Source organism: Thunnus albacares, chromosome 10 (genome assembly GCF_914725855.1).
Source record: "Thunnus albacares chromosome 10, fThuAlb1.1, whole genome shotgun sequence".
In the NCBI taxonomy this organism is placed as follows: Eukaryota; Metazoa; Chordata; class Actinopteri; order Scombriformes; family Scombridae; genus Thunnus; species Thunnus albacares.
The window spans coordinates 26,158,510-26,182,595 of record NC_058115.1 but is presented as its reverse complement, the minus strand read 5'-3'; the positions used below and the strand labels follow the sequence as shown (position 1 = coordinate 26,182,595).

The following is a 24,086-nucleotide window of genomic DNA, read 5'->3' as shown; positions in this document are numbered from 1 at the left end:
CAGCCACTGAGAAGGCCCCTGCCACACAGAGCTAAACATTAATCCTCCTTAATGCTGAGAGTCAACTTCCAGTCCTTATCAGAATTTGTCTTAATCTCTGCCTAGGCTGTACAAAACTCCACTGCTCAATAAGTAAAATGTACACCACCAAACAACAAATGAGCCAATGATCTGTGCTGGAGTAGAGTGGAAAAAAAAAACAAAACAGCACAATGGAGTGGTAAAGAATAGAAATGAAACCAGTCTTACCTTTAGAGAGCTTTAAAACAGTTGTCCCGGTGTGCAGATTCTGAATGAGTGAAGACAAAAAGGAGGATTGCTAATTGAACAGATTACACTTTTTGCCTCACAATCAAGTTATTCAATAATTTCATGCACAACTTCAATTGTGGCTTTTTCTCTGTGCAAATTTGAGTCTTTCCTCCCTCGATTTCAGCCAGTGCCACAGGCATGTTTTCAGCAAGTTTCCCCACTGCCCGTCTCTCTTTCTTATTTTTCTCTCTCATGCCGTTACGAATCCACTGATGTGTGGGTTTTGACCATGTGGGTCCTAGTCCCTGTCTACTCTAGAGCACTTCCCTAGCCTGAGTGCGCTTGTCTGTAATTTTCTCAATATGAGATGTGATATATTATTTCAGCAAATATTGAGGCTCCGTTCAAGCAAGCGTCTCAGAATACTTTGATTTATGATTGGATGTTTTTTTCATCATAACTACTGGCATATTTACAGTGTGTTAAAGTGCAAGACTTTCTTTTTTTTTTTTTAATGTGTGTGTCTAGGACAGTTTCTATTTTCATGAAGTAAACTGACCAGGTGAAAGTTATTGTTTCCATCTGTTTGTGTCATTCAGAACGGACAACGGATAAAGTTGACTTTTTATGTCTTCTTAAACTATTTAAGCATTTATCGTACAAAAGGAAATGCAACTAAAAATGGACTAAAGAGGAAAAATTATTTTACTGTGTAGTTAGGTTATTAACATTCATTTAATCTTATGATACCAAAAGGACGGAGATTGTCACGTCACTGTTCACACTTTTTCTTATAATTCTTCAGCCAGATTCTTACTGTGTTTCAAATATTTCAGTTTTAGTGAAATCAAATGGAGAAACATTGTATATGGCAATGAATAATACAGTAATACAAGTATGATGGATGGATTTTTTTTTTCACATTTCAGCAGGCTTTGCAAGGGAAAATAAATGCTCATTTAAAAAATAAGAGTGAAATTCTTGCTCCAAGGTCCTATTGGAAAATGAGCAGCCAAGCCCTCTGGGTGAAGAACATTACGCCGAGGCACCAGAGGGAACGAGGCGACTAATCTCTCTGTAGCCCAGTCCAACAAACACTGCAGCAGAACGACATGTGGACTGTGGAGGAGCCGTGTGTGTGGACTGGACCGTGTGCATGTTAAGCTGGCAAATGTAAACACAGTCGGCTGGGGAAAAAGGAGGCCACATAATTATAAAGTTTTAAAGCAAATGCCAAAGCGAAGCGTAAGCTCTTATAAAACAGAGAAGTGTGGAGAGGAGAAGTCGGGAATGCCGTGCACATACCTACATACATACTAGGGCCTTAACAGACCTGCTGTTTAAACCGACTTTTCACTTTCACACGCCGCAGCCTGGGTGAGACTCTGTTGACTTTTACAGAGTCGCTTTTTGGCCACACTCGACTTTGCAAAACAAAATTATCCCATTCTGTGGTTTTGGGAAAGAGCTTTTAATTTAACGGTTGCATTTGGCAAGAATCCCCGTCACTCTGAAAATTCATCACTATGAATTTTCTATTTTCCTCCACATGAAGATTCATCTCGCTGCCCTGTAATTATGCTGGTGAAGAGATCAATGAGCTGGGAGGATTTTCCTTCAAACTTGGGTCAATAACTTTAGTATTCTTTGAGAAGGTTCTGCACTGCCTCTAGCCACTCTACATTATTCAATTTTTACTGAGGTTAGCGCTAGTCTTTTATGAGCTGTGAACTGACCACAAATGTACGGACTAGTCTGTCCCAAAGTACATCCCTTACCCCCCTTCCCATCCTTTCTCAACTACTCCTCTTAAGTCTATGGGAAAGGGCAGAAAAAGATAGCAACAGCTTTAAAAAGGAAAAATCCTTTAATGCAATTCCTACCTTATCTAAAACACCTACATATCTGTCTCCAGTCTGTGGCCTTTGAAAGGATATTTCAGGCCTGGGATTGAGGGGGGAAAATCTCCCTTCAGAAGCAGGGCTAGGGATGAGTTATAGGCATCTAAGAGGCTGCAAATCTCTGGGGCCTGACCATGGCTTTAGCATACAGCTCCAACCACGGCCAGGGTCTAGAGCACAGGCAGCTCCCCCCCCCCCCCAACCCCAGGCCCTCGTCAAGGGAAGAAATATAGAGAAGCATGAGAAGGTAGCGCTGATATTAAGAATTAAGAGGGCCAGGTTTTCATTTCATGATTCTTTTGGTTCACACATGTTCCTGCGAAATACAGTGATGATCAGACGAAATGATTGTGCCGTAACTTGAGCTTTTGTGCATTGGATTTATTACGATAATCGTTGTCATAATTCCATTAGCACGCTCTTTGTCAAAAACTGCAAAATGAGCAATATAGTCTAAAAAGAAAATGCAAAATCAGCTCATACACGGTGTGAAACACAAATAGTTGAAATTTCCTGCTACTGTGAAAAGATGAAGCCATGTGACATAACAGGAAGTAGTTGGCCAGTGGTCAAATTTAGACATGAAACATCCCCCCCCCCCCCAAAAAAAAAAAAACCTCTTCATCCACTTACATGCTTTTCCCAGAGCTTTCAGCTGCCTCTAAAAGTCTTTCTTTGGAGATAGTTGGAGATAGTTTCATACTTCGGCCACATGATGACAACCGAGCTAACTTTTGCATTCAATGTTGGTTAATTTTGTCACAAGAGTTGTTATATTGTTAAGCAACTTTGGTAAATGTTTTCACAATTTGATTGCCAGTAAGCTGCATTTTAAGAAAAAATAGGTTAAAATAAAACTTTACTCACTGAGCAAGGTGTTGAATAAAAGTTGCATTTACACATCTACTAGATAGACTTCCACACCATTGATCTGCACAGTTATATCCAAGTCAAACTAGATATTTTTTTTGTAGTGGCGTCTCATCCATGTATTTCTTTCATTCCTGGAAAAGTATCCACCGCTCCGTTTTGAGCTTGAGTCATTTATTTGCATTTGAAAATGTGCTCATTTTTACAAAATTTCAAGAGACCACTCTGAAAACGTGATATTCCTTAAATGCTTGACAGTGTAGAGTTTGTAGCGCTATATGTTGCAGGCTTTACGGGCTAAGACATGCTGTCCTGCCCAGTGTCTCAGTTGTCTTTGCCCCTCTATTAGTCTGGCTTTAACACACTGCTCTGGTCAGAGCCAGTAAATTTTCCAGCAGAGGATAAAGTTCAAGAAGATAAAATCAAACAGATGTCAGTGTGAGGGTGAGTCTTCGTGCCCGTAAAGTGCTCTCATCAAAGAGCTGAATCATTTGTTTTGAATTATTACATTGTTATCAAAAGGGACGGCAGCGGCCTGTTTGAGGAGGAATCTGATCTGTTTGTCTAAAAACATGGGCAGGGACACTTCAGCCCAGAGGAACCATGGGAAAAGACTGACGGCTGACAGGTGAAGGCAGCTGAGGATGGGTTTGACTGACAGCCATCAGCTATCTTTGGAATTTATGTTTACTTTTGTTTAGCGGAGTCGAGTGTTGACCGTCTGGCACCTCGCTTCGCACGCAAAATTTCTTGTAAACCTCACCTCTGGGGCGACTACATAGGTAGGAAAACAATATCTATAGAGACGATGTGTCGTGAATTCTTTTTGTGTTTACAACACGCCAGCACTGCACGTTTCCTCTGTTGTAAATTTGATTAAGTTTCACTAATGAAATTTGCGATAAGATCAAAAGCAAACTTAGATTCTGGACAGATAAGTTCAATAAATGTTGATTCTTTCTGAATCATTTGGCACACATTGGACTTATTTAGTCTTACACCAGAGGAAGATCATACCAGTCGGGGTCATACGTTCATAGAAGGTTCATGTTAAGGTTACATTTTTGTCTTATCTCTTAAATCTTGTTCCAACTGATGAGAGAAGTCCTGGACAATAAAATGTTGCCTTTAAAAAAAAAAAAGAAAAAAAAAAGAAAAAAAGAAAAAAAAAATGCCCAAGATACCTTGTGATATATGAAGGAAATAAATACAGAACATCTGACCAAATATACACAAACTATTTGCATCTGTTGTCATAATTCAGGCTCTCAAGAATTTACACCATGAAAAAGGGAGTGTGTTGTCTTTTGAAGGGCCCGAAAACAAACTGGATTTCAAAGTGTCTGCGACTTAGGAAATTCGAGGTCACCGATGAGGGGGGGAAAGTAAACTAACTTTTGGTGTTTGCACACTTTACCCATGTAAACTTTAGCTGAATGAAGTATGCAAGTTCAGTTAGTACTGTATTTACAGGGCATGCAAATGTGCAATATTGCCTTCACCCAAATGTTTTGATAATCTAGCATCAAAGCTACAACATGGGAGTGCTCTCTGTCATATTGGTGTTGTGTATTTATTATGCTTAATGTTCTTTTTCTTAACTCCAGTACACACTTTAATATAAACCTAATTGTTTTCCCTTTTTTTTGACCTTCTGTCTATATTGTTCACAAACTTTTACAGTTCTTTAGAAAAATAAGAAAACATTTTATATTTATTTATCCGTTGAATTTTGAACGAATGGAAAAAAGCAGTAATGTTTCTTAGACCCAGTTTATTGTGACCTGGACTTACAGTGTCTCCTGCAATGTCCTGCTCACAGGATGAACCTCAAGGGCCTAGCTAGCTGGGATCACAGGAAGACGTTTCATAAGCAGGCCCCAGAGTGCTTTTGCTCCCAGCAGGCTATTCTCACATTCACAGTGCGGGGGCGTCATGCCAGTAGCCAGATTACTCACCGCAGAAGTCAGTACAGTCTCTGCAGCAGAGACACTCCACTGAGGGTAGTAGAAGATTACGGCATATGGTTTCCAAATAACAATAATCATGTGATATACAGTATAATGATCTTTTAAATGCGACAGCACAACGCATAGATACACTCCGCTTTTTCTTGAGTCCAGGATAATCAAAGGCAACTTGACAACAATTCAGCATTATGGGGAAATATATAGTTTAATTAAAATAAACAAAATCTAATTATATGATTATATCATTACCTGCAGATGTGCATATTCTTTTCAAAAACCTTGCAGATGTTTTGCAAAAATGGTTGCTTTCCATCACAAGTGTCCACTTTGAAACATAAAATAATAATAAACCTCTACATATTGCTAATATGACTGCAGTTGAAATATCTGTCACTCTGGGGGGCTTTTAGTCAACTTGCCACTGTTCCTGGTGCAACAATGATTGACCTGTGTGACCTTTAGTTAACATTCTGCTTGATTATATAGATTGCAGTGAAAGTAGTATAGTCAAAATATATAGTTATGGTTTTTATTTAGTAAAATCTACTTAACATTTCAAACTTTTTCTTTTTTTTTGTGAATATACTACAATAAATCATTTTCTAGTTTTTCAACCTCACACACTCACACCCTGCACGCATTTAGACATGCTATTGTACTTTAATGTGTATGGAGCTTGTCACCATGAACATCCACAGCAAGACATCTATAGATCCGTTTTTTTAAAAATAACTGCATAGCAGTCAATGTCTAGATGCCGTACTTATTATCATAATTAAGAGAGCTTAACAAAATTATGTCACCTCTGTTTGGTGCTTCAGTGAGACTGAACAGTAGTTGCTTGTAACGATGACGATAATGACGATAATTAACATTATTTTACTCATCTGAATCGTTGAGACAGTGTTGGCTGCTCTAAATGACAACAAGATATAAATGTTTGAAATATCTGGACATCAATAATCCAAAAACTGACAATACTAAGCTCTAAACTGCACAAATCAGGATTATGATGATCACTTTGTTTGGGACAAGAGAGGCAAAACTTTTAACATTGGCCAGACGTCCTGGTGGCCCAATTGTCTAAGGCACATTCCATGTAACTGGTTTGATCCTTGCCGGCAACGTTTATTACATGTTCCCCCTTCACCTTTTTATGTTTCCTGTCAGCTCGACTAAAAGTGAATCAATCATCTCTTTGGATGTCGTGTTTTCTCGCTGTGGTATAGTCTTGTATTGAGTTAGCTCTTTATATTGCATTAGTAGTCCATACTTGACACAATACTTTGATTTGGTAAACAGAGGGAACTTTTTCTTCTTAAGGGTAAGGTTCACAGTTTTTCAAGTCTGTTTTTAAAACATTAGTGAGGTACCCGTATGAACAATGACTCATGTTTTTCTTGCTGTCCTCCTGTTCACACTGGCCTCTGAGAGATCCATTTATGATCCACAATGTAAAATCCACAGGTCTCCCTCTGTATAAAAATGTATTTAAAAGTTTATTTAACGCTAATATGATGCTTCAGCTGTGCAAATAAATCAAATCAAATACATATCTATCAAAGTCACTATCTTTTCATTGCCAGATTGTCTCCCTCTCTTACGATCCTTCCACTGCAGCTGAACAGGAAAACACTGCCTGTCGAGACACAAAGAGTGATTTTTTTTTAATTTTTTTTTTATAACTAAAAAAACCTTTAACTGTGGAAGATGTCCACTTTATTTGACTAACTCAGGTGGCTGAATCCTCATATTATCTTTTGGATTTTGTCCCCAATTACTTAAATTGTAAGGGCGTTTGGAGGGGATCTTTTGAAACCAGTTTCAATTTTCATAATGTCACCTGACTGTTATTTTAAGACAGACTTGAAACATTTTGAACCTATCCTTTAAGTAGGTGAGACCAGACACTCTTTTCTGCCATCTTGTTGTAATTGTGTTTTTTTTTTTTTTGCACATAAACCCTTGTGAAATTCTTTAAACAACACACCTGTGACACCCCAGGTAAGTTATAGTATCAAAAATCTATAAATCTGAGGGAAGATGCGGGTCGCCAAAAGGCCAGAGAAGAACAGTGAATACAAAATGTCAACTTCCTGTTCTGGCTGAGGTAATCAGCTAAAAAGAAATCTGTTTCCTCTCTCAGCAGCTACAATCAGTCATCAACATATTAGCCTGCAAGTGGAACAGTAGAGCTGCTTGTTGCAGTATAAGCAAGTATCTGTACTAGGAAGTTCCCTAGTGTGAAATGAACGTGAAATGGCAAAAGACTGCTTCCCTGGTTAAAAAAAGTTTTTAAGAAAGTTCTTGTGCATCAGAATGCTCTGGCTCAGTACTCTCACATGGTGAGTTGATATTTCACATTGACATTTAACAATAATCAGTGATTCTCTGCAGAGAGATGAGCTGTCAACAGCAGCAAACCTTCACATCTGCCGGAGGCGACGCAGGCTCGTTATGAATTGCGGAGGTTTGCTTCTGAACCCCCTCCATCCCTCAGTTATTGATACAGTACGGTGGGAAGATAGCTCTATTTTCTGCAGAGGTGAATGATGAGTGAGGCACCGTTTACATACTGTATTTTCCAATGTTTGCCCTGAGGAAGGGAGCCTTGGTGGAATTTGTATTGACTCTACAAATGTTTAATGAGCAAGCAGCAACAGCAGCTGGTTGCACAGGGCTGATGAAATGATGACACAAGACACAGCAGTGACTGGGCATGTGTAGCACACAGAGCACTGTATGGGCCGTGGTTGTAAGGGCAAACACAGTACAGTTTATTTTTTCTTTATTCTTCCTTTTGCTTTTACATTTAAACTCTGTATAAAATCAGTTTTTATTTCAGTACTTCTAATGATGCTCAGTGACATTGCAGTCTTTAGTATATCATACACAACATTATATTAATTTATGTTAACTGAGAATGTTGAAACACAGTTTAAGAATTTGATTTCAAAATTATTCACCATTTCCAAGTGGACAAAAAATCATCACAAAATGACCACAATGTTTCTTTTGATTAAAAAAAAAAAAAAAAAATCAAAACAAATCTGAAGCGTAAATTGCCATAATTGGAAAAAAAAAAAATCAGTAACACTTTACTCCCCTGTTAGCATTTATAATCAATATAGAAGAATTTAGTTAATAGTTTCTTACACACTATAATGCACATAACAGCAGATGTAAGTAACTTCTCCTGACGGCACCCATAAGTGGAGGCTGGTGTATAAACAGATAACGAATGAAAATATAGTAAAACACAGTTGTAATAATATAAAATATGTCTTCATGGGGGAATATAATTGTTGACAAAAGCTTTATATTAATAAACACTTAAATGTCATTATCTACTTATAACTACATTATAGTGTTATAAATCATTTATTAAATGCTTATATACTGCCTCTGTATGCTTAAAGTAAAATATTACTTTAAAAATTCTTAACAGGTAGTATAGTTTGAGTTATTGAATGAAAAACAGCAACAAGTATTGATTTTTTTTCCCTTTGATATGAATTTGATATGGGAAATATATGAAATCTAATTAAGATATCCATAAACAAACATACATCAATTGCATCTTTAAGAATAAGATGGCTTTTCAACCCCCGTATAAGTCAGTGGTCCAGAATAGGTAAACAGCAGAAACACTGTGGCACCAGGCATTGTGTCGATCTTTAAGAGAGCGTGGGCAGCCACAGTCCACAAAGCTAACCCTGTCATCTGGCAGCAGATTTGCAAGAGAGATAAACTGAGATCCTGCAGGGGATCAAACCCAGCCTCTACCTCTAACAGAGGATTTAGCCAGCAGAGACTAAAGGGGCTAGAGCAGAATTACTGTGTATGGAGCCTGAATGAGTCGTCGCATTTACCTTGCAAGTTGGTTGCTTTTGTGCCTGGATACTGTTTAGCAGTATAATACAAAAGATAAAAATGCATTTTTATCTTGTGTTACAGGTTAACATCCAGGTCTGCTTGGAGGGGAGGTATAAATGTAACAACAGTGCTTTAGATACAAAAGCATGAACTGAGTAATGGAAAGTAAATTAACCCTAGTTACATGTCTCAATTGGTCCTGGTAGTGTGACAACACAGTGTACTCTATTGTGCTACTGGGGTTAAAAATGATCTTTTTTAAAAATTGACATTCAGCCTATGCAGCGTTTATCAATGTAATGACAAGCAGGAAGTAACCCAAAACAGGATGTCCAAACAGGGTTAGCCACTTGGTAGCAACCAGGGGAAAAAATAAAGGATTTGAATAAAACATTTAACATCATCAAACTGACACAGATCCCATATTGTAGGTAACAAAGCATTATTACCCTTCGGCCTTTCGAATGACCATTTGTACCCATTCTCTGATCAGATCAGTTAGATTTTTTCCCTGTCTGATTAATTTGATCTTGACAGTAGTCTTCTCTTAATCACAACTATTAATTATTTCTTTTAGCCATTTTTTACCATTTGAGATTTTGCAGCACCAAAACTCCTCCTGGGAACTCCTGACTGTTGTTGCCTGTCGCCAGGTGCCAAGTACTCACTCATGGGGGAATGTTCGGTCTCTGTAAAATAAAGAGTACGGTCTAGACCTGCTCTATGTGAAAAGTGCCCCGATAACTTCTGTTGTGAACCTCTGATGTGATTTGGCACTATATAAATAAAATAAAATAAAATTGAATTGAATTGAAAACCCTCTTTCCTTATTTTTTATGACTCTAATGAAACTTCACAAGGCAGTTTTGTGGGTGGCACCATCCTAAGTGACAAGTTACTCTAAACACATTACTTTTCTCATTAATGATGTAGTGTAATCCATTATGTCTGGGAAAATGTTCCTGGTTCAATGATTTTAATTTATTTTAAAGTTTTAATTTTAAATGTAGGAATGATAGGCTATGAGCTTCAATTAAGTGGTGAAGCTCATTATGTTTAATTTACATAAAGGAAAGAGAAAAATAAGTTATGTCTGTTCAGACACACTCTTGTCGATTTGGCCATTAATCTGGTTGCTCATATATAATAATAATAATAATAATAATGATAACATGCTGTAGTATTGTACAGAAAGCACCTAACATAATGATAATAATGATAATAATATTGAGTAAGCAATGCTTTAGAAAGCCACACTCAATTAAAAGTCACAAAATTTGCTAGAAGGACAACTAATTTTTTTTCTTTTATTTTCAGGTACTGCTTTATCATGTGTATTCTTTTATATTAGAATGTACTGCATGTGGGTCAAGATTTTACAAGAGTACTCACTGTACTTGCAGAGGAATTGTGTACTTTAAATCCTTCCCTGACCCTTTTCCTACAACACCCAGCAGCGCTATCAGATTTGATTCTAGTGAAAACCTCATGGGTTTTATAAGGTCCACACTTATTAATGCTATTAATAGACATTCAGATGAGGGATGTGGAGTCGGGTGGTGCAGTGTCAGCTGGGTATTTGATTCTGTTGACCAGCCAATGTAGAAGTCCAATCAAGGCAAAGATAATTTTCCCTACAGGACTTTTGAAGTATCACAAGAAGTCTCTGAGATAACAAAAACACATTAATAGATGAAAGAAGAAAATATGTCATAGGTGGATTGGATGCTCTTAATGAAAGTCCTTGTGGTACCATGAGTGAATGATGAGAAAGCTCATTCAGATGCATCTTAACAATTTAATTGTTTTAATGCTCCATTTAGAAAGATATTTGACATCATTATTGAATCAAATATAGTGTGACAGGCTTGCTGGTGCTGCTGGATTTACTGAGAATCAACACTTCGGCTCTATGCAGCTTTCAGCCACAAACACCGAAAACCTTTGGTTCCCACAGACACCCCCATGGCCGTTCACTCCCAGCACATTCAGCTCACACGAGCTGATTTTATGCCACCTGCTCAGCACAAAATGGTGGCGAGCTAAGGTAAACAAGTGGCTAGTGTAGAGTTTTTCCGGGTGGGAAGCCAGTGAGGGATCACTCTGTGTTATTTCAGTGGCAACCACCAGTTGGTTGGGGGCCTGGCCATGGGTGATGTGATCTGGGGATAGCGTGAGGCTCTGTGCATGTTACAGCTTCCAAATAAAGATCCTTGTTGGCAGAGGAAAAGAAGCGACTGCCAACAGAATATGCGGCTACGTTTGCGGCTATATGGCAGACACGGAAAGAGTGTGAAATAAGGAAATATCTACGTAAGTGATGTGAGGAACAAATATTGGCCTCGGATTTATGATACAATTTGTCTAATCAAATTAAGAGTATTATTTACTCTGATGTTGCAATCAGTAGCATAACCTCCTTTGTTGTTAAAATTACTATGAGACAGTCTCATGGACATTACATGAAAATAAATATAATGAATATATAATATGCTATATCTAAAACTAGGTTTTTTTGAGAAATAGGTACTAATATCTCACAAAGGAAAAATTATACACTGAAGGAAAACTGACCTTTTAAAGTCGAGTCACGCTGAAAGTCATCTCACTTGAAAATAAATTGCTAAACGTGTAGCACTTATTTATATATTATATTTACAAATTTTGTAACTACTGATTTTTCTGCGCCTATTTATCAGGGTTGGTAGGGATGCATATGACTGCAGTCCTTTTTAAACAATGGAGCAATACTTTATCATAGAGCTATTGATCAAAAAATGTATTAATAACTATCATTCCCCATTTTGTTTCATTCATGAAGGGTATTCAGATTTTAAACATTTTTAAAAAGGAAAAATTGCAAATAAGTTGAAGAAATTAGCATTCAGGTTTGTCTGCGTACATTGGAGATCAGAGTTGCAGTGCAAACGATTAGCCCACTCCCCAACCTCTGTTGCACAGCCCAACTTCTTATTACTACAATGGTGGTTTCACCTTTTCAGTTTAATCATTCCAGTAGATATTAAACTCTCCCGGCAGGCTGGGTGCTATATAGTGTAGGGATTTACTGAGGGATTTGCATCCTCCTTTCTGCTAGTTCAAATCTCTGTGTCTTAGATCAAATTATCATAACCATCATCGGGCACAACTCCACCATGAAAATACACTGCAGGAAAAACGCTGTCAGCAATTCCATGTGCCTATTTTCTCAGAAATATGAAATATGGTTATTGTACAGTGCTATGTGGTAGAATAGGAGTGTTATCCCGGGGCCATTGTGGAAAACATGAGTTATTGTCAAATAGCTCTGTGATTGACATAAAAACAGCCCTTTGTAGTAGTAAGTTTATTATATTTCTGTGGCATATCAAATCACATTTGGCCTCAGTAGAAGAAATATACTGTGTTTGTAATTATATTGTACTATAAAAGAACTGAATTGTTGGTTAATTATGAACTGTTTTTGTGAATTTAAAGGATCTTTATGTTGAAAGCATTGCTCGGATAAGTAAGTATATTTGTGAGGCCACATTAATGTGATTGTTTGTTAAAGTGAAAATTATTCTGGATTTTTCCATGCCTGAGAACTGGAAGCTCTGCATTAAGTAGAGCTGAAAGGACCAAACACAGAGGCAGAGTGAAAGTTTTCATATGGGTGAACTTTCATCTATTACGGCGTATTATATATCCAACTTAATACATCATCAAGGGGGTTAACACACCATCGCGTGACTAGCTGTGATGCCATAAGACTGAAAGTAAATTAATGTGACGCGGCAGACCCCCAGACCCTTGATAAACGTGGAAACCTTTATTATTATTTATCTTATTTTGGGTGTGTAAGCTGAGAGCAGACAGGGCGGGTCAGCACAATGTCCGGATTGTTCCCCACTGCACGCACCTACATATTGAGAGAGAGATGAAGGCTTCCACCTATAGGGGCACCGCTTTACTTTCCAGTTTTTTAAACCTGAATATGGCTAGTGTGGGAAAAAGTGCGTTTTTCTCCTCTCTGCCTCCAACTGCAAGGGAACAGGTCAAATCCTCTGCCAGGTGCCCCAGGCTATTTTTCCTTTCCCTTTTTTTTTCTGAACACCTCCACACCAAGAGAGCAAAATCTCTGTCAGGAGGAGGAGGAGGGGAGGCAGAAACACTCTTCTGTTTTCATTTTGTGTGTCTGTTGAACCCTCGGGGCTGAAATAATTAAGATCAATATATATGAAAGTTCAAGATACTTTTTTTTCAAAGTTGGTTCATTTCAAGGTAATTAAAGCGTGATCTGGATCTCATGTGAGTCTGCGTAGCCTCATTGATATACAGTATCATTGGCGATGGGCAGATTTACGAGACGCAAAGCTTCAGCATCTGCTAATTACTCGTCTGCTGTATGTGTACCCGATCTCACTTTGTGTTTGGGCCAATTATTGGACAAGATGCACAGACACACGTACAAAAACTCATACAAATTATATCTCTTTTTCACTCTTTTTAAATTTTCGTCTTTTACACAAACACAACACATTAATCAGCAATGTGTAGACACAAAATACACTATTATGCATGAAAAAAAGATATATTTCCTTGCTGTCATCATCACTTCATTCAGAGAATGTTCATATTCATTCATTTATTAAAATAATGCTTAAACATTTTAATAGTAGGGAACATTTCTGATACAAGTATCGTTCATTAATTACACAGTATTTATAGTGTACGTATATGAATATGTAATTCATGAAAATAAATTTCAAATACATCCATAGTATTTGTCAGAATATTTTACCAGCTATATACTACATTAATGTCCTGGTATATGAATAAATTGCACTATTATTATCCTTTTTATATGAAAGGAAACAAAATTGAGATTAAAGAGTAGTTTTGTTCAAAACAACTAAATCAACAAGGATTACAACTAAATCAACTAAATATATTTCAATTTTGCTAAAGTGTATTCCTCATTTGCAAATACAACATTTGAAGACATATTTCAAGTATACAGGTTAATTCTAAATATTGATTTTAAAATGCATACTGCTACTAAACACAGTACAGTGTAGTCATATGCAAGTATTATCTCTTTGTGTCACAGCTATTGGATAAAAACAAATAAATACAGTAGTGACACGCAATAACTACTTTTTGAGTTTGTGGAAGTCATATGATTTTTTAAATTTAAAAAAAAGAATTTTTATCATTGCTTCCCATGAATGTTTGATCAAATTTTTGGCTGACTTTTTTGTCAGGTTTAGTGCCTAATGGTCATGAAATTGCCCTAAACACACACAGCAAAATGACCATGTCAACTTTCAAGTCAAGCAATAAAAAGAGGAAAAAAAACCCCACCCCAAATAAATTGTAGCTGTGTGGTTTTTATCTGGCAGCATCAAGATGATATCATTACTCTGCTGAGCATCTCTGGCCAGAATGACACCAGTCCATTACACCGCCAAAGCCCTCAACTCTTTCCCCACCACCCCTCAGAGGTCACCTTGGGGAGGATTCCACTATCCACCAAGCCCACCAAACAACACCCTTCCCATCATGCCATTGTTCAACCCAATTCCACCTGGGATAGATACAAGAGGATTGGAGAGAGGCTGAGGATAGGAAGTGTGTGTGTGTGTGTGTATGTGTGTGTGTGTGTGTGTTAAAATGACATAGTTTTTGTGTGAACGACCAGCTGTCCCAGGGTTCTTGGTGGAAGGCTGCAGCTGTTTAGGCAGCTTTATGCCGATAAAGGCAGTGGGACTGTGGGGAAAGTGTAGAGAAGAATACATACAGAGACACATGTGGACATGTACACAAACACACGTAGAGACATACACACACATACACTGTACAGTAATGTATAAAGCTTCCTGTTCCTTTTTTCGTCTGTGTACCTTCAAAAATATAAATCAACCAACCTCAGACCATACATGGATAATGAAAAAAAAACACTGCAGTGCTTGTCACTCAACTGACCCTAACACTCCTGCATTCAAATGTGATTATGTCCTGTTAAACCACAGCCATGCTGCACTAGTTAAGAGCTCTGAACTGTACCAGTAATTTCAAAATGCATGGAAACTGGTCTGTAAAGGCAGTCACAAAGTCCATGTTGTCCAAAAACAATAATACAAACTTACTGTGACTTCATCTAGCTTATTAAGCACATTCCACACCAATGGGTGTGAAAACTAAACTGGTTTTGTAACTTTAACCACAACTTTAGGGATGGGTTTACATCCAAACCGACTGGGTTCTCGCATGTTGTCTGCCATTATTGTTCACAACTCTCTAGCCCAGCTGTGTGACTGTCATCATACTCCAGTACACCTGTCACAAACTCTTCTTCCCTCACAGTACATGACATTGCAACCAGCACAGGCACTGTTCCTTACGCTAGCTCCCCCTACCGGCCCACTATCATAGTAAATAAGAATCATACTCAGGCTAGAAACCAGGTTATTCTACCCACCATCTTGTATGATAGCTCCGCCTGTTGTAATATTAATTTTGTTAATGAAAACTACTGTATGATTAAATATGTTCGTCAACAATCTCTTTTTTCCATGACTAAGACGAGACGATGAGACTGTGACTATATCAGCATGCAATATTGGTGACGGAAAAAAACCCCTAAAATGTAGTTTAAAAAAATAAAAACTCAATAAAAACCAAAATTTTTCTTTATTTTCATTGACAAAACAATTATAGATTCACAGGAGCTGTAGCCTGAGCAGCACGCTAGCAGAGTAGCAGAAGCAGCAGCAGCGAGTGCTCCTTCTGTGTATCTACACTGGAGGCGTTCAGGTGCAGTGTTGAGTGTAGGTCACCCAGGTTTGGTGGGTTGTGCTCAGAGCCCAATACACAATGACTGTAATTACATGCATAAAACAGAGGAAAATAGGCTCCAGGTCGCATTTACGTGTATATAGTGTGAGTGAAATGTGAGCCATTACGCAGCCCGTGTACACAGCTGTATTTATTAAAATAGCAGTGTATAACATTACCTTTCCTTATCATGGTTGTTGTTATTCTAGCAAACCTTGCCTTGTTTAACCTTTAATATTGATGCCATGTGAGCTAGCTTGCTAGACAGCAATTTCGTTAACCTTATGTCATTATTAAGTCCATGAGGCACCTTTTTTCTTTTCTTATTAACACTGACCTCAGATCTTTTTATTTTTTTAATGCAAGGAGATTGCAGTTGGTGTGTTTACAGTATTCTTTTTTTTTTTTAGGCTAGCTACTTTTATTTCCATTGTTCAGAACAGAAAGGTAAGTTTGTCATGTACTTTGGGCAACCAAAAAATTGGTTTCAAAATGTCTTTAGCTCTCATTGGGCTCCAGTTGATGAATTGTGTTGGTTCAAAATAAATATGCAAATCAGAACGTTTCACGTCTGGAAGTATTCCTTGAATCGATATCGACAGACCAAACACTTTCTGCAAAGCTGCATTCTTAATCATTCAACCTGTGTTTTTCATCAGATAATATGATACAATCTATGTGAAATAAGACTAATAAATGACTGAAATGTTCAATATAATCTGATGACTAAAAAGACTAAAATGTCAACAGTTTTCATTGATTAAAACTATACTAGAATAGTTACGGTAAGTCCTTTATTTGCAATGATTTTATAACTGCTAATTGCTTGGACTTTTTATAGCTACTAAGACCTAGCTCACTCTTAATGGTACTGTCTCCTTAATTGAGGCTACCCTTGCCAACCTTTCTCATTTTCATCTCCCTTGACATTTGGATCAGGGTGGTGGCACTGCTGTCATCCATAGAAATTTTGTTCTTTTAAATCCTTTGAAGTTTAAAGTTTTTTTTTAATTTCTTATCCAGGTCTTCTGCTTTGTATACTTTTATACAGACCCCCTAAGCTAAATGGTTTTATTCATGATTTTTTCTGAGCTCCTCTCTCTTGTTATACCCCAAATACTCATCCTTGGTGACTTTATTATCCATGTATGTTGGCCTACTAACACTCTTTCCTGTGATTTCCTGGATCTTATTGAGTCTTTTAATTTAAACTAAATTGTTAAAGGTGCCACACAATCTAAAGGCCCTACTTTAGATCTGGTCCTCACTAGTGGTTTTCTCCCTATCAATGTGAACCTTGTTGACTTCTATATCTCAAATCATAAAGCCATTGTTTTTAATGTTCCCTTATCTCCTCCCACTGGCAAGCCTTGTGCTATTGTCTTGTCACGTTTTTCTAATTCTGCCAGTAACTTCTGTGAAGCTTCATCCAATACCTTACCCTCCAGCTCTTTAATGCAGCAACAGTACCAAGATGCTTTTGCTAATTCTTTCAACAATAGCTGCCTCTCTATCCTTGATCATATTGCTCCCCTTAAAATCATAACCATGAAACCATAATCCTTTCCCATGACTCAATGAGCACACTTGGGCCCTCAAGACACAATGCAGAAAAGCTGAACATATATGGAAGGCTTGACATCCTAAGAAGTCACATGGCTAACTATCAGACTGCTGCTATCAGAGGCAAGATCTGCATATTTCTCCAGTTTGATCTCCAGAAACTCCCATAACTCCAAAGTCTTATTTAAGGTTATTGATTCTGTTGCGAGCAGTGTCTCCACCTCTAATATTGAACTTAGCCCTGAATTAGTGGAATTATTTTGTTAAAAAAGGTGGAGAATATTAGGACTCATATCATCTCAGACACGCATGTCTAATCTGTCCAGCTCTAAAATATCTTTCTTATTTAAAGTGTTGGTCTCTCAACGGATTGCTTATAGCGTATGAATGTTAACACATTTTCAATAACTAACAGTCTGGTTTTAGAGCTCTACACAGTACTGAGACTGCCTTAGTTAAGGTGACAAAGGACTTACTCCTTGCTGCAGATAAAAGTGAAAGGTCCATTCTGGTCCTGCTAGACCTGAGTGTGGCCTTTGATACAGTTGACCATCCCATTCTTCTACAGTATCTTGAAATTTGGGTTGGTCTAAAAGGGTCTACTCTTATCTTATTACACTCCTTTCTGCCCAATAGAACCTTTTCTGTTGTTGTTGGAAATTCCCCATCTTCTGTTTCCTGTTTCACTCATGGCGTTCCTCAAGGGTCAATCTTGGGTCTGTTACTGTTCTCCATTTATATGCTGCCCTTGGGTCTGGTAATTAATAAGCATAATGTACAGTACTGTGTTATGCACCCAGTTATATGTCCCATTACAATCCACTAATCATAGCAGCCTAACCCAACTTACTGCCTGCATTTCTGATATCGATTTCTGGACTTTCTCTAAACTTCCTCAAACTTAACGATGATTAAATGGAAATTATCTTATTTGCTACACCCAATTCTTTCAGTCAGGTGGTCTGCAATCTTGGAGCCTTATCACATAACATGAAGCCAACTGAAGAAATTTGGGCCTTTTTTGATGACCAAGTTAAGATGGTTGTTCAGTTATGTTTCTTTCTACTTAAGTTAATTTCAAAAATTAGATCCTTCTCATCCTTTGAGGATTTACACAGGGTTGTCCATGCCTTTATTTTTTCTCGCTTAGATTTCTGTTATGCCCTCTGCACAGGTATTACTTATGCTTCCCTCTATCGCTTTCAATTGGTTCAAGATGCTGCTGCTATGATTATCACTGGTTCAAGAAAACAAAATCATATAACTCCAATTCTGGCCTCCCTGCATTGGCTTTCTGTTAATCTTCGCATTGATTTTAAAATTTTTTTGTTGACCTTCAAGTCTTTACATGACCAGGCTGCTAATTATATCAAAGATCTACTAACCCCTAATGAGCCTGGGTGCCCTCTCTTAGTAGCAATAGTGGACTTTTGGTCATTTCCAAAGCCTGGCTGATGACCAAGGGCTATCAGGCTTTTGTAATACGGCCCCCAAACTCTGATTAGGTTTGCTAAATCTATCACTGCTTTTAACTCTCTTCTTAAAACATTCTTTTTAAAAAAAGCTTTTATCTCTGTGTGAATTTTATTCTATCTCATTGTATTTATTTACATTTCATTGTTATTGTTGTATTATATTTTATCTTTTTGTGAAGCACTTTGTAACATTGTCAAGAAATGTGCTATTTAAATAAAGTTTATGATTGTTATTATTAATCCACAAAAAGCAATGACAAAAATTCAAAGAAACTCAAACAACAACGATTGGGAAATGTAAGTGAGATGTGTGCAAATGTCACTGAGGGAGTATTTTCAGGCTGTTTGACCAATCATAAAGTTGCAGAGGTCAATTAACATGTCCAGCAAACTGTGTCTTTTTTTAAATAATTTGAGAAGAGTTCATCTTAAATTGTTAGAAAATGTAAACAGAGGCAACAAATGGAGAAAAAAAAGTCAACAATTTGATCAGAAGACGACATAACCAACTTATATACTGTATTTTAGACCAGTTGCAGACAGTCCTGCGTTATTGGTTGAAGTGTCATGAAAGATCATGGCGCTAACATAGCCAAGAGGTTATATATAGGTTCCATTCCCTATATAGCATAATGTGTACAGCAAGACACTAGTATTGCTAGTAGAAGGAGTTCCTTTTTCGGTGTGGCAAGTGTTTCTTAATCGAGTTGAGCCATAGCCAACCACACAAATGTACACATTCATAGCATCCACACAATTGGGATATACTATGAATTACATAAATAGTGCTTGAGCACCCTAGTCAAAGGGATCATTGTGTCCTGCTGTGTCCTCTGTGCGCGGCGCGCCTCGCCTTGGATTAACCAAAGCTGGTACACCATGGGGTCACTGTGTGCCAGCTAATTTACAGCTGACATCCCATGTCTCCTACTGTGGGCATTTGGATGGCATGATGTGAGACACAGATGCCTGCAAAGGCCTGGCATCATGATAAATTTGGAAACAATACTTGTTGCAGTGCAGATACAGGATGATTAATTGCAAGTGTTCCTAACCTTTTACGGCCAATCCCAGTGAGACGCTGAATTCACGTACTGCTGCGGCTGCCCCTTTTAAAATGGTGACTTCTGTTGACTAGTGGTAGCAAGAGGGAGTCAAAATTTGTCGCATTCCACATATTTTGATTTTCATTGTTTGTTTTGTATAGCTAATAATATCTATATTCAACTTCAGTGAATTCAGGAAGTTGCAGCTTGAGAAACTGGCAACAAGATAGCAGTGCTAAGCTCCTCCAAGCATTTAGCCAAATAGATTGATCCTTACATAGTGAATTATTTTAAAAATAGATTTAAAAGGAATGGTTTGTTTTGTAACCTATGTCATTATGCATATGTGATGTGTTATGTAATGTTTAAACTGTCACCTTTACACACACAACTGAAGAATATCTGAGTTATCTGAGAGCATTTTGAGTTTTTACACTTCCCAAGAATTACATATTGAAAATGGTTAAATGTGACCTCAAAACAGCAGAAACACCATGTCATCTATTTTTCCCACTTCTTTCAATAGAAAGTGGATACAGCAGTAGAAATAAACAGTATTTCCCAAAATCAAATCAACTAATGAACTAACATTATCTACTGTAGATATTGTTGATATCTACCATTATTGATTAATGACATCTATCAATTATTATCATCAGTATTATTGACCTTATCATCAGTATTTATCTGTATTCAAATGTGAATATCTATACTACATATATAAACTCACCAACTGAGTGAAAAGTCCACCTGAACAATTTGACCTATTTACAATGATTTAGTATATTCCATTGTATTCCCTAATACAATAATTTGGATATATATTGCACACTAATACTCATACAATATAGGATTAGTAGACATACTTGCAAAGATGTAGAAAATGTCAGCTGGGCCATTACACAGAACGCAGAGAGAGCTCTTAAAATCCCTTTTACCTCTGCTGCAGTGTGACATGAGGTGAAAGGTTTAAAGGTTGGAAATTACATTTTATTGCTCCAACTTATTCACCAACAATGTTCACTGTAATATATATCAGTATATTTCATGTGAGGTGCATTTAAAGCTTTCTTCTGGAACAAATAAGAACAAGTGAAAAATGTTACTTAAGTAAATGTCTAGACATGAATAGTACAAAAACTAGTTTGAGTTAAAACAGTGACAGCATTTCAAATATGAGAGAATATATTGTATCCAGACTTTATAGCAAAGATGCAGCATCTTCATAAATGCAAAGTGGTCTCATACTGACACAGTAGTGACAATGCTAGTCTGACAAATTGTCCACAGCAGTGCACGTTGAGTGTGATAACATCATAAAAAGAAAGAAAATAAATATCTACAGCAGGTCAGCGGTGTGCCAAAGTAAAGAAATATCATTCCCAGAAGCTTAGCTAAGGATTCAGGGAAGTCTTTGGAGTTAGATGCAAGGTTATACGGAGGGCAGCCAGAACGGGTGTTTAGTTTAGTACAATGAGTCAAACAACAGCCACAAAATGGAAGATGCAGAAACTTAATTCACCTTGCATCAGGAATAACACTGGTGAGACAAACGGGTGGAAGGCAATGGTTCAATACAGGGGTGAAGCACAATATTGAAGTGAATATTGAATGATAGGGTGATGAAAAACTGTTTTCAACAAATAAAGCAACTTTATATTCTTTTTTTCCCACTCTGTCTCAGAGAACTGGAGATAATTTGATCTGAGAGTGGTTCACCTGGGAGAGCTGGCTGCTCTGACTGCAGGAGGATTTGTGAACTGGCTCTGAGGCAAGTTCAGCAGAACACACAAACTCTTATTAAACTTCCTGTTTTCACCAAGTGAGAGCATGCACATGCATGTGCTGGCCCACACACACACACACACACACACACACACACTCACTCACACACTAACACACACACACAAACACAGAGAGAGAGAGAGAAATGTAGTATTTAGCAACTGAACTTTCTAACCCCAGATTTGTTGGTGGTCAGGGATAAGTTATGTATTTCATAAAAGAAAAGAGAAATATAGAAAAAAAATCTTTGTGAGAATGACAGTGTTTTTTTGTTATTCCTGCAGCCATGAATTGGTGTTATTCTTATATGTCAGCAATCATTGCTTGGAAAAGACTAGAGCTATTGCAATAGATGATTGTCCATACTGCAGACCTGCAAACCTGTATGCATGTCACTCTAAACTACAGAAAAAGCCGGTGACGCCTGTGAGTTCAATTGTCCACGTGCAGTAAGTCTAACAGCAAGAGGCAGCAGCGTCTCGCCTGCCAAAAAGCAAAAGAAGAAGAAGAGTTCAACCAATCATAGTGCCGGATTCATTCCCCCTACCCTCAACCAAATATCAAGCAGGGATGATCATGATTGACAAATGTGTAATGTCATTTCAAGAGACTGCAAATCGACAGCAACACGACACAGTGTTTCCCCTATAATAGTACAGGCCTGGCGGGCCACCAGGCCAACGAGAACCCCCGCCAGGCCAAAAAATATTTTTTTAAATGTCAAAAATAATGCCAAATATCCAGGAAAAGGTTAGCAGTAAGTTGTCAGTCTGGCAGTAAATGTACAGTACAGACTACAGTGTGTCAGTTAATAAATGCTGCAGCTTGTCAAGACCATGAAAAGTCACGTCTGTTGTTTCCCCAACTGCTGTAAAAGTGAAGGGGTTAGCTCCAAAGTTAGCAACAATGGGTTAGCCTAGCCTGATGACACTAAAGCTGCCTGCTGTCGCTGCTTTAACTTTGCCTACTCTCGGAAAATTCCAAGGAAAAGAAACACCCCCCATTGCAAATTAAGTACAATATCTAAAAAGGAATGTGATTACTTCTACAGTTTCAACAGTCATGTTCATATTCAGCATGTATTGTTATTAAGTCATCATACCATTAAGTAATATTAATCACAATGAGAGCAGTTGTATTAACCAACTCAAAAATATTTATTTCACCATAGCCACAAAATAGTCTGTTCAGGCTGGTTAGGGTTTTACAGCTACATTGTCATTATCTTTTCAAATTAGCTGAAAATCATATTTTCAAAAATCAAATTGGCTTAAAGTTTTATTATTGTGGCGGTGTAAACAGTAGAAACTATATAAATGCAGTGGTGGTAGGGTAGTGTGTAGCCTAAGTGAAATTGTGTTCCTTGGTTTAGGCAGGTGATACAAATGGACAAACATGGGCATTTATGACTAACTAACAATACTGGCATCTTCAGATATTTTTGTGAACAATCTATTAATGGTATCAAGAATTTTCATATCAGTGATGAGTATCACTTTTTTGTCTGTTTGACTGTTGCATGTATGCAAATGATGTACTATAATGTGTATGTATGCAAATTATGTACAATAATTCATTGTGCGAACAGCAGTGATATGCATCTGATGCAACTAGGTCACCGAAGTGGTACTCAAAAAATAGTTCAGGGTTGGCAGGTCTGATACTGTACATCAAGGTCAAATGAAGCAACAAGGAATACCTGTCACATAGACGAGTAGAGATGTTGAATTCTTGATCAGACTTGAAGACCATTTTCTTATAAATTCAGAATAAATAAATAATAAATAATAATAATAATAATAAAATCAATGACATAAAGCATTACAGGAGTAAAAGCTCCATAACCACAACTGCCCATCCAGTCAAATCCCCTCTTCATCAGAACTGGCTGTCCTTATGGTAAAACAAAATAAAGCAAAGGTAAGTAAAAGTAAATGGGTTTTCCTATTGAATGTTATTGCTTTAGGAATGGGAGCAGATGGCTATTGATCTGCCTCATCCTTGGCCATTACCGTTGGGATGGCAATCAGGGAGGCCCGTTGGTTTCTGGGTAAACAAGCATTTTCTCCTCTCATGGCAGAGCGGCGTTGAGATTGAGAGCAGTAAGAGGCTTGGAAAAACATTTCTATTGGTCTCCTCTGTGCTACTGACAGGACAATTGAAAAGTATCATTCATGGATGGCCTAAACATGATTGTTTCTCTGCTTGCTCTGCCCCGTGAGAACAGATATATGCCCTGGGGTATGAGGAGACATTTACAAGAGCAAACACTGGAGCAGAATACATAAAAGGGGCAAAAAGGGTTTTGTTGATATGATTAGTGGTGTTTGTAGGCTGAACTTGTTTCACCTCCCAAATAGGACGGTCAGACTCACTGTAACATAATTTCCTGTGTAGACTCACAGAGCCCAAAAGTATGGTATATCCAGGCCTCATCAACTTATAAAGTCTTAACTTTCTTAATTTACCACCAGAATGTTTAATACCACTGCCAAGCCCCATGACATTCAAGTTTCTGACTTGCGACAT

General features: G+C 37.7%; 1 long non-coding RNA gene across 1 annotated transcript in view; it reads left to right on the top strand.

The window, feature by feature from the left end:
• The window catches only part of LOC122990769, a 101,343-nt gene extending 79,805 nt beyond the window's left edge, over positions 1–21,538 (top strand). Inside the window, exon 3 of the long non-coding RNA XR_006405474.1 lies at positions 21,457–21,538. This is a non-coding gene — a long non-coding RNA (uncharacterized LOC122990769). The remainder of the gene's footprint in view (positions 1–21,456) is intronic.
• Positions 21,539–24,086: the final 2,548 nt, after the last annotated feature.